Below are 12,635 nucleotides of genomic sequence, written 5' to 3'. Positions count from 1 at the left end.
TTTAATGGATCATTCCAGTACCTATGAATATGAAGAGATTTTCTCATGGCTTTCACAAAATCAATCATTTGCTGTTAGCAATACTCCAATGTTAAAATGCCTGTTGGTTGCAGAAGATACACCAAAAAATTTACAAATGGATAGGTTTTTAATCGAATTACTGTCTCCTTTAGGTATAAAACCAGTTAGCTGCTTAGTCAGTGAAAAAAATGTGTAGTTATAATATTATCCTTGCTGATCAAGACAATATAATGTACAGTATTTAAAATGATTTTTCATTTAATTCCAGAACAACCCCTATTAGCCTCAGAACTGCTGAGGCAAGAAGACCTGTCTGTGAAAGGTTTACCTGCTAAAACAGTCAACTGTTTTTGGAAGGCTGATCCGATCCGAGTGTTATCCCTGACATGCAAAGCAAATATCTGTTTTCTGTAATATGGTCCAAATGGTCCATTGTTTTACCACAGCCAAGGGGTGTTAGGCAGCGATTTGAAATGGATTGCCTCAAACCCACATCTTTGAGTGCCTTTGCTTGCATAAAATCAGAACAACAGCAATATGATAAAAATGCCAATGTTCAGTTGATACAATTTATCCATCAAGTAGTTCATTAGCCTAGATGTAGGTTTTTTGCCATTGCCAAGCAACATTATAATCATAGAGAGAGCAGCTTGGCACATTAATACAAAATGCAACTAATGTTTTTGTGTTTGTGTATTGAATAGTTCTGATTTAGAATTTTGATTGGTCAAACGATCTGATAAAATCTTCAAAATGGTAACAATTTGATGCAAAACCCCTTATAGTCACATCACTACATGGCTCCCATTCCCATATGTAGCCTAGAATTATTTTTGTGTTTTATTTTTTGTTTGCTTAATAATATACAATTTAGATTAACAAATAAATTGCAATATTCACAATATAGATCCAGTGTTGATATCTCTGCAAACTAGTCGGAGTGATAACCATAGGCGTTTGTCTTTTTTTCTAATGAAACATAATGTGGTGCAGCGCCTGGAGTCTTTTGACCAATCAGAATCAAGACAAGGGCATCATTCTCTTCTCGGAGGTAAGTTTGCTGTCAATGATGTAATGCTTTTAAACTAGACAAACTTTAGATACTGTATCTAATTGCTGAAGTAACGTCAACTTGCCAAATCAAATTATTTCTGTCATTAAGTTGAGCAAGTTTGTCGTGATTATAGTACAAGAATGTCGTGATACATTTTTCCTATCGTTATCCCACTGATCTTCTCCCAACCTGCTAGTCGCCTTATCAACATCAGTAAGTAAGCTAACGTCAATTCAGAATGAATCAGTATTTTTGCTTCCTCGCCATCCTTATTTCTATCTGATTTTAATATCTATCTGTCGAGAGTTTCAAACGAACAATGAAACAAGACCTTTAACACAGTGTTAACACGGTCAGTGTTGTTTGTCAAAAGTAGTGAAGCTTTTTAATACAGGGTGACAAATTAATAATATATAATTATTTTCCTTGTTTACAACCTAGCTTAATTTCAGAATGAATCAACATTTCTTTTATTAATATAAACTCAACTTTGAAAATAAGCTGAAATTACACAAATCTAAACATAATATCATGATTATTATTAGCCTGCATATTACAACAAAATTAGCCATTTATTGGTAGTAATTAAGCACATATTAATGTCTTATTCTATATGACTTTATTCTACATCCCTCCTACCCAATACCTAAATTTAACAACTACCTTACTAACTATTAATGAGCAGCAAATTAGGAATTTATTGAGGGAAAATTAATTTATTTTTTAATTGGTATTAAATCTGATTAGTGTTGAAATTAACAATTATTAAAGGGCTCATATGACGTTGCTAAAAATAACATTATGTTGTGTATTTGGTGTAATGCAGGGCTGTCAAACTCAGTTCCTGTAGGGCCACAGTCTTGTGCATTAAGGTTAAAAAAAACACATTATTTTCCTCATAATGTGCATTATTGTTTCTCCTCTATGTCCCGAATTCTTAAACACGCTGATTTTTATAAAGCTAATAAGTCTAAAAAAAAGAATGGTGTGCTCTGATTGGCCGGCTATCCAGTGCATTATGATTGTGACTTGAGTCACAGTCAGCCGGATGGCGCGGCTAGCGGTCTGATGAAGGACTCATGTGACGAACCCGGGGCCGGACTCTACTTTGTCCACAGTGAAAGCCGATCCAGTGATCCACAGCACAAAGTTGATGTATTTTCTCAGCGACCAACACGGATCAGCTCTAGGCATGACAAAGCCAATATAGACCTCTTTTGGAAGGCCAAGCAAAGTAGTTTAGCTTTCACATGAAAGACAGCGTCACAACAACATGGCGGCAACAACAATACTACAGCGAGAATAAAAGTCACGCCTTCTTTCTTTGCGTGAACATTTGGGCAGCGTTATGCAAATCTTCTGGGCGTGTTAGAACGAGCCGTTTTAGGTAACGGTTGAGTCTTACATTTTATAAAGAATATCTCTTTGGATTTGAGACTTTAGTCTTTGCAACTTTACAGATCTTCTTTATGCACCAAATCACATCATATGACCCCTTTAAAACAGTTTTTGGTATTTGAAATGAAGCTGAGAATATAAATATTAGATGAAAGAAACTTGAAACTACACAATGAGAATTAGAAATTAGAAATGCCTTGACAACTGGTATAAAAAAGTTGAAGTTGAATTATTAAAATGACTAAAATGGAAAAAGTTACAGAAATTGTAAAAACACTAAAATAACTACAAATAAATGAAAAACTGGCATTTAAATAACAATAATAAATGCTAAAATAGTATATATTTTAAAATTGTTTAAAAAGATTACACTGTACAACAGAAACTCTCCCTTTATAGCGGAAATATGATCAGAATTCTTTCATTTGAGCTATAATTTGATTGGACGTGCTATATTAATGTGCAACCATAAACTGCACAGATGGCTTAAATCTTTAAGCAAAAAAATTAAATAAAATGTTTATTATTATTAATAAATCTAACTATTGAACACTATTGTTTTTATCATAGGAATTTTGCCACCACCAAGTATTAGTTCCCAGTTTTGTCATCAAATCAATCCAAGAATCAGCCTGTAAAGGTAAAGCACCCCTTGAAAACCCCTTGAGACTTTTTTAAATATATCAACAGCCTAAAACGTGGTTCTTCCAATCAAATTTTAAAGCCATAGCGATTTGATACATTTTCTAACCCAAGTTAAAGTTGATGCAAGATGTGCATATTTTATATCCTTGAAGGTTGTGCTGTTTCACATCTTTTTTCCATCTGCCTCACTGTGACAGTCACCAGACCTGGCTAGTCAGTCAGTCTGCTCAGGTGCGCGGCACAGGCTGACATAGACGGAATGAGCTGTCACAGCTGACTAATGCCCATAAAGACACTCAGGGGAGATGTATGGATAACTCTTCACAGATTTGCGTGTGTATGTGTGTTTTTCCAGCCTTCTGACGGGAGACAGCCGCTGCATCATGCCATGCATCACAAGCCTGGCTTGTTTTTGCATATTCCATGTCCAAGCATTCCTCACTGACTTCTGGAAACCATTCAGTACCGAGCATACTCATTAGTGTCTGGTCAGCGCTGGTTGAACTCATGATAACGTCTGAATTTGTGACCGGCTGCAATCAGTGTCGAAGTGATGACAGCATGGGGAGTGTTAAAAGAAATATAAAATCACCCAATGGTCCATTTTCCTCCTCCTCGTGCTTCGGACTCCTCCCTTCGCCCATTTCTCACCTGATCCCATCCTCTGATGAGCACTTGAGACATGCCATTTCCGTATGGATGAATCTGTCAATATCAGTCGTATAAGTCAATGAGTGGGGGAGTCGTGGAGTGTGTATCCGGTGCAGCCGTATATCTCTGGGTGTGTCAGTGGATGAGTGCTGTGAGAGATGCCTTGTGCCTTTATTGCTTTTAGTTGGCAGGAAATGCCCAGCGTAAATCAAGGTGTCTGGCACTAACATTAAGAGATATTAATGAGAGTGTGGCCTGTTGGTAATACACGAGGTGAGAGAGGGAATGAGCGATGGTTATGGATAAATCATTCATCCTTATGATGACTGTAACACCCAGACCTGCAGGGAGGAAGATGAGTTTTACCAACACTGCTGTGTGCTTCTCTGGAACACTTTATTTTACGTGGGAATAATGTTATGTTCCTTTATATGTGAGCGTTTGTAAGAACAGCGCTAAAAAGGAATGTTCCCGATTAAAAACGGGATCAATCTGTGGCATGCCATAAATTGGCACGCAAAATAATCTCTGTTTTGTGAATGGCATCCAGTTAAATTAAAAATTGAAATAAAGATTCAACTAATAATAATAATAATAGTGAGCATAATTTTTAGTTAAATTTTAGTGCTTTGAAAAAATAAATAATAAGAGTATTGTCGTAGGCTAAAACCTGGAAACGAGTTAGCGTTTATCATAATGCATATTAGATTAGCTTTCAGTGAGAGTCAGGTAGAATAAATGAGTAAGCACAATTAAATTAATATTTACAACAAAAAAAATCATATTCTAACCTGTATGATAATCTATTTTCAACCCTAATAAATATACGGCATCACTACAGCACTTAGTTTGTACTAATGTGCTCATCTAAATGCTTCATCTGCACATGTGCGTGTAATTGACTGACACTCACAGTTGGGCAGTTGGTGTTCAAAGAAAATGGATTGGTAGAATACGAAATGTTAAAGGACCACAAATGGTCCTCTCTCTGAAGGTCAGCTGAAGGATTGCAGCTGAAGTATTGTTAAGCTGTCAAAGTGTGTGTGTTTGAATGCGTCCGTATTTGTTCATGTTCAAGAAATCTTGATTGTGGGCAAGGGGTAACAACATAACTTTTATGTTGTAGCAACGTAACAACTCTTTTTTTTGTGTGTGGAGAGAGAGTTTGGGTTTCTCAAAGTTCCCTCAGAAGTAAAACATGCTTGTGGTCAAATATACAGAAAATACAGATACTGGTTTTGCTTAGATTTCTTTAGTTTCTCTCAGGAAAGCTATTACTTCTGAGGAGCAGGATGGCGTGTGCGTGACTCTTTTGTTCCACTTTGTTTTCTTATGGCTAGTTTCAAGGCCTTTTATTTGAACTTTTGAAATAATCAGCCGACACAAAACCTTTATGAAATTGAATGTCTCAAATCCTGCTGACCCTGCAGAAGACATGAATACTCCCTCTGAATTGTCACCCTCATGGCATTATTTCCCTTCTGATGTCGGGTCATTTTTTCTGCTTGATTGCAAACTACACAGACAGAGCTCATCTGGTCACAAAGCTGATGCTTGTCTTGCTGTATTCAAGGCCCCTTAAAAGAACGCGGGGCACATGGCACTGAAGACTATGCAGAAACCAGACATTATGCCTAATTGCCTTTGGTAATAACAAAGGGTCTCCTATCCTCGGCTCCCCTCAACTATCCTATGAGTCACATCCCTGTCCCATCTCAGTTTCCCTCTGCCCACTTCCGCCTTCACTTTGCTTTCAAGCAATGAAATGGCCCATGACTAATGGTCATGTACAACATGTTGAGTGCATGCTGGGCATAGGTCTACCCTTTCACCTTTCAACCCTCACATATGAAATATTTGACAAGTGGATCAGAGTAACCATGAACTTTAGACTATAATCCTCATTTCAGAGGTCAGAGTTCAGAGATCATGAGTGACAAGCACATACGTCTTAGGAAACTACAAGAAATCCATTACAAACAAGTTACATATAGCCACACTTGTGGTTCTTGACTGAACCCTTCTCCCCTATTCATATCTATCTATCTATCTATCTATCTATCTATCTATCTATCTATCTATCTATCTATCTATCTATCTATCTATCTATCTATCTATCTATCTATCTATCTATCTATCTATCTATCTATCTATCTGTCTGTCTGTCTGTCTGTCTGTCTGTCTGTCTGTCTAGGGACAATCTAAATTAATCAACATTCAATTAAATTTGCGCATTAAATACACTTGCTTTGTAACTTTTCTTGAAGTTAAATAAATAAAACAGATATTTAGGGTGAAATAATAATAATAATTTGAATAATAGGGATGCACAATATTAAAACTATCAAATGCTGATAAGCTGATCATTATTTATGATTTTTTTTTAAATAACCTATTTGTTTTATCTAAATAAAATGCTGAAAACAATTGTTTAAATGCTAAAATTGAGTTTAGGTGTCACAACATTATGATGTGCAATATTAAAAATAGACATTCATTTTGAAATTTGATAAAAGATTACATTTAACAGTGTTACTCAATTTGTAATGTTAACTAAGTGAGCATTAGGTGACAGCCAGTGTAGTCTAAATGTAAAAATGAGCAAGCACAATTAAACATCCAATAACGGGCTAATACAAAAAAAAAAAAAAAACACTGTGATATTGATTTATTGTGCATACAAATTAAATATAGTGCAACATTATTCAGCACATTTAACATCTGGTTAAGTTGGATTTACTGAATAAGTTTTAGTGAACACTCTCCTCAAACTCTTGTTTCTAGTTGTTCTAGTAGTTTCTAGTAATGCGGAAATCAAGTCTCACATCTTCTGGCCGTTATCAATGAATCAAATCACTAACCCACTACTACCTGTGCCCTTCTGCAGCTTTAAAGGAAATCAATAACAAACAGCCCCTGAAACCCTGACATTTACCACAAATAAGATAAGTAAGTTTACAAGTGTCATTTTTGTGGAAATGGTAAAAGAATTTAGAAATTGTTCACCAAAAAAAAGGAAAACAAAAAGAGCAACGTCGCCAGGCCCCAAGGTCAAGGGTGAGGTAATTAGACACGAGTTCCTCTCTGAGAGCAGACAGTACACACTGATTACATTGTTCTGTATCTTCTGTGCCACTCTTTTATTTGAGGAACACAATTATTTTAGTCTTTCATTGAGGTTCGCGTGTGGCTGTGCTTGTTGTGTACAAAGGACGTATTCTGTGGTCTTTTTTAATCAGTCTGGCTTTCTTATTCCAAATTTATCTGAAACAGACCAGACACCCAGCTCATAAAACTGTTCATTTATTTGATACCATGTGATTTGCTTTTCAGTCCTGCTTCACAGCTCATATTGTGCTTGATGCAAATCTGCGATGCTCCGCAATTACAGTGGCATGCTGTGATCCTTTTCTTTCGAACAGACTTCACAACCACTGATGCTCCGCTTGAGCGATTATTAAATCTCGCCTCTCAGCGTTCCTTGTTTCCCACCGTGCAAATTTCTCATAACTCATAAATTCACTTCTTTTTTTTTTTCTCCAGTGTGACACAGCTAATAAATCCTCTTCCAATCTTTTGGACACATGTTCAATCATCATGTCTGAAGTGGTGGCTGGTGTCAAGAAACACCACGTCCTGGTACAGCATGTCGAGTGAGTTCTAGATGAACTGGGTTGCGTCCTTGTGTGTTATTGTCCTGGGGAGAGTGGACAGATGTGATCCGACTGGCGATCATGTCCCCATTATAGCTTAATCCTGAATGCAAGGAGTGAAAATTAATCCAGCCTGATAAAATGGCCAAGAACAGTCAAACTGAGGTAACAGTCTAAGCTAAAGCATGTATGATGACAGCCAGGTAACCAGTGATTCAAACACAGCACTGGCTTCCTGTTAGTTAATGCTTAGATATAATGAAATAGAAATAAACTTTTTTTTATAGAATTTATTAATCCAATTGTGATTTTTTTACTGTTGATTGTCAATTTGTGTTTATTCATGAAATGCAAAGTTAAATTGAATATAAATCGTAACCCTTATGACTCTAGTCGATCAATTGTAAAGTGACAAGCTGCTGTACGTGTTTGTAAGAAAAATACATTTTGGATTCTGGCCACAATATAAGTTCATAATTTATGATACTGCTTTCTCAAGTGAAAAAGCCCATCATCCTCTCACATCCACCAATGTGTTTGTTTAGAACTGTTTTCGCTCATAAAACAGTGTTTTGATCTGTGCACAGTTCTCTCATGATTCAGACTAGATTACTTTTTCACTGGAGAAAGCAATATTATAGATAAAGGACTTATTTTTAGCTAAAAAAATTATCTTAATTAAAAAACAGCTTTTCACTTAATAAGATGCCAGTTCATGGACAAGTGGTCGTGCGGATTGCTTGTGATGTTTTTGCCAGCTGTTTGGGACTCATTCTTGACGGCACCCATTCACTGGCAGTGGATCGATTGGTGAGCAAGTGATGCAATGCTACAATCTCCAAATCTTTTCTGATGAAGAAACAAACTCATCTATTGGATGGCCTAAAGGTGAGTAAATGTTCCAGCAAGATTTTTCATATTTGGGTGAACCATAGATTACTAGGATTAGTAAATGCTGTAAAAAGCATTGTTTAAGTAGAACTGCATAGCTGATGTATCAACTAAATGTTAACATAAACTGGAAACTGTCAGCTGTTACCGCTAACACTGCTTTGCAGCTCCTTTTTTTTTGTAAGAAAAAATGCTTTTTTTTTTAAAGACTGCTAAGCTGGTTAGTGACTTTTGAGTCATCAGTCAAACTGACAGGACCTCACTAAACCACAAGAGCTTTTTATGGCCTTTCTGCTCATGTGTCTGTCAAGTTTAATGTTTGTAAACTGTAAAGCGTATATCTAATTTTGCCCATGAAGGACATACTGGCATAGTGAATCGAATGGGGCTAATCCATAGGAGATGCAGAACATTCAGTTTATCTCCTATTTTAGTAATGAGAATCCAAGAGCACTTCAATTATAGTCTTTACACATTTACTGACACTGGCAGCTTGTCTGGTTTAGCACTAAATGGCACAGGCTGCCAGAGAAATGTCTGGAGTGCACTTCAGTGTCGAATACGTTCGAGCTCAGGGGTTATAACACTTTCTGATGCCATACACCTCCAAATATAATGATCCATTTTTTTCCTCTTTCTAAAAATAATAAAAAACATTAGCGTAAATATTTACTTTGACACTGTAATTGTTTGTATCATATAAATATATATACTGCCATTAGTTTTGGGTCTGAAACCCAAACCTCTGGTTAGAATACCCCTGTAATACTTGAAAACCCCTGAAACACACATATTGTCTTATGAATCTGAAGTAAACAAGTGAAATGAAAAAATAAGACCAAGTTAAAAAGGCCTTCTTTAGTTGTTTAATGTAAGTTTCTCTTTGCTCTTGCAAATATAGAACAGCCACGTTCTATATAAGTACATATTTATATTCTTTATACAGCTAACCAGTACAACAACAATGCAGAAATGATACTTGGAGAGCACTTCTTTCCGATGAGCATAAGAAACTGTTTCTCACTTGGATGTACATAAAGCACATTTGACATATACTTGACTGTGGTATCAACCCTCATAATTACTTATGAATTTCATCACTAAAACTTAGGTCATATTTCACACAACAGAGGTGATACAATAGCCGAAAAGGTTTCCTAGATTAGAAATCAACTTTGAGAAGCATAATATGCTAATTGTAAACAAAGATGGTATTTACAAGTAAATATCCAGGCATGAATGGCATGTCCCAAAAGTTCCCAAAATAAGCAAATCGGGGCTGAGCCCTCATGGTGTGTTTCACCGGAGAGGATAAGAGCTAAAATAGATGTGACATTTACAAATTTAAAGGAGTCTAGAAACCTTGCCTGTGTTTTGACGTGATAAAGTGTCGTGTCTATCCTCATGTTCGTTTCCCATACCGTATCATCTAAGCTGGAGCACTGCGAAAAGTCACTGCCACTTGAATGGAGTCTGTAGGTCCTAATAAGGGACTGGAGCAGCAGGTTTTGCTGATAAGCCTTCAAAAAAATTCTGTGCACTGCTTGACACTGTTTGAGCACAAGCTGGAGTTTGCAGGCTTTCCTGTGGCATCAGCTCAGAGGAAATAAATGATCATCTGCAGCACCCTAGTATGCAGAAGCTGTGTCAATCTTTCACGGTCAGAAGTGGTTCTTGCATCTCTTTTTTTTTTTTTCTCGACCAGGTCTCGCTGTGATGGTAAGAAAAAACTGCGGCATATTGTGCCACCCACATATAAGAGTTCGGGCCACACCTGTTTGCAGAAAGTTTTTCGCAACACAAGTAATCCTACATGACCTTTTACTGACATTCACATGTGTCCGAGATTGTCCGTTATCTCCGATAAGTAAGAAAGTAAAGCAGGTGGACCAAGAATAGTTTCACACTGAAACACCACAGCGCGCACAGAACCACTTGCGGCAAAAAACTCAAAATACAACATTTTTGTATGGTACAGAAGCGGCAGCAGCAGTCCAGCAGCAGGTGTGATCGGTGAGCGGCTATAACGTCTGTGGGGCTGTTAGAAGAACTGAGACCAGAGACAGCAGCAGCACAGTCCAGTCCAGCAGACAGACAGCACTAGATGAGCTCCGAGGTATTGCATTAAAGCTACTGGGGTCATTCAGCTGTGGATCCTGTGGAAAAAAGGTCATGTTTTCATATTGTTAGTCATTCTGACATTTACTGATTGTTTTGTTCTTAGATGTGTAGGCCTTACAAATTTTTAAAAAAGCCTTAAAATATCACAGTTTAGGCAATATATGCATTTTGAACCCCCTTTTTTTGTTTACAGATTTATGTCAATAGTATGAAAGCCCATTTCCACTTAGGGGTTAAAAAATAAAAAGCTGTTTGTTACGTTTTCTTGTAATTATGTTCAGTTTGATTTTATATCTCACACTTGGGACTTTCAGAATTCTCTCTTCAGGTCACTGTAAGATATTAAAGTGAAAGTTTGGACTTCATTCTCAAAATTGCGACTATATTACAGTTGTGACGTTATGTTACATACGGTCGCAGTTGTAAGACATTACAAGATATAAAATCTGTCTTCGACAAAATTGTTTCATAATTATGACTTAATGTCTTGCTATTGTGACTGTGCTTCTTACAACTATGACCTTGTGTCACATAAAATATGATAAATAATTTGGATATAATTATGAGAAATAAGGTCCTAATTGTGAAAACACTTCATAATTACGCATTTATTTATTATTTTGAGCATATGGAATGGAATCAAAAGGGCTGTTCAAACAAGATATGTTTTGCCTTTAAAAGAGCTTAATATGGCCTAGAAACATACTGATATCTGTAAATAAAATAAAAAAAAAACCTTTCCACCTACTTTAAACCATAAGTTCAGATGCTGCCTTAATCAAATTGGCTGTACAGGTAATTTCATCTTAAATTATATTAAACTAACTTTTAAAAAAAAGAGAAAATGTTTTGAATGCGGTATACTTTAAGTTGAAATTTGTTAAATTATATTGATGAGCTATGCTATTATGACTTATTGAACACATAATATTTTACAGTGGGATGCAGCAACAACGTCCACTTAGTGCATGATTGTATAGACAAAAATGTACAGAATGCATTTTGTATGAACAGCCCCTTATTGACAAGACAATGCTAGGTGAGTAGAAATATATGATTCTTACCACACACAGAACATCCAGAGTAACATTACTTTTCAGTTTCTGAGCCTATAAAGAAAGAGAGAAGAAGGAAGAAGCTCTTATAAACCATTTCTCACACTGAAGCATTTCCATCCAGCAACCCTTAAAACCAGTGCAATCTAAGTCAAGCACAGCTCCAATAAAGCACTGTAATTTACCACGGAAAATAGAGGTCATATACTGTAGTATTGGCCTCAAAGAGAGGTCTTCAGAGTGAGATGTAATATTATGATAATGAGCCCCACAGCCCACACACAAACACCACACGTACACAGCAGCTTTGGCCAAGAGCTCTCTCTGAGGTCCTACTTCTGCTCAAATCAATGTGCTGTGTGTGTGTTTCAGTGTGTGCAGGAGGCCAGTGTGTCTGCATTAATATGTGACACACCAATACATTTTAATACCCACTTACACGAGACTCTGCTCTGTTATCCGGTTCCCACATGCACACACACACACACACACAAGTTTGGTTTGTTGAAACGATAAAGTGATTCCTCAGAGAATCTGGAATATAATAAAGGAGCCGCACAATGGGGAGCGAATGGAGCTAATTCTTGCGAGCAGCATTGTGGGATAAAATGATTAATAACCGTCCTGGAAGTCTATCTGACAAAAGAAACTCTTTCGACTAATAAATCATAATATTGTTACTCCAATATGATGAATTGTTAGGCTATATCTGCAGGAGTGTATCCTGGTATTCTGTATTTGAGCTGCAGATTTAAGGGGGAAAAGCATATCAAATACAAGCTTTATCAACAGCATCTGTAGCATGCTGTCAATTTTTTTTACATAAATATTTACATGAACTAATTTTACATGTACATGAACTCTTTTGTTCGATAAGATGAAAAACGGTCTCAGTCATCCTTCTAAGGAGAACAAATAAGGTGGATCTTTATAAGTCCGTAAAACCCTGTAAAAAAAAAAAAAACTCAACCATGCTTAACTATTATTACATTTTTCCAACTTCAAGCACTAAAGTCTTCAATTGCATGATGCATTTATTAGGCCAAAAACATAAAAGCCCAGATAAATGCAGTTTTTCTGCTCAAGCACACTGGCTTTTTAATATTTCTGGTCTAATAAACACTTCCCACATCTGGAGACTTGAGT

Source organism: Carassius auratus, chromosome 12 (genome assembly GCF_003368295.1).
Source record: "Carassius auratus strain Wakin chromosome 12, ASM336829v1, whole genome shotgun sequence".
Taxonomy (NCBI): domain Eukaryota; kingdom Metazoa; phylum Chordata; class Actinopteri; order Cypriniformes; family Cyprinidae; genus Carassius; species Carassius auratus.
Note: the sequence above shows the minus strand (reverse complement) of the source record.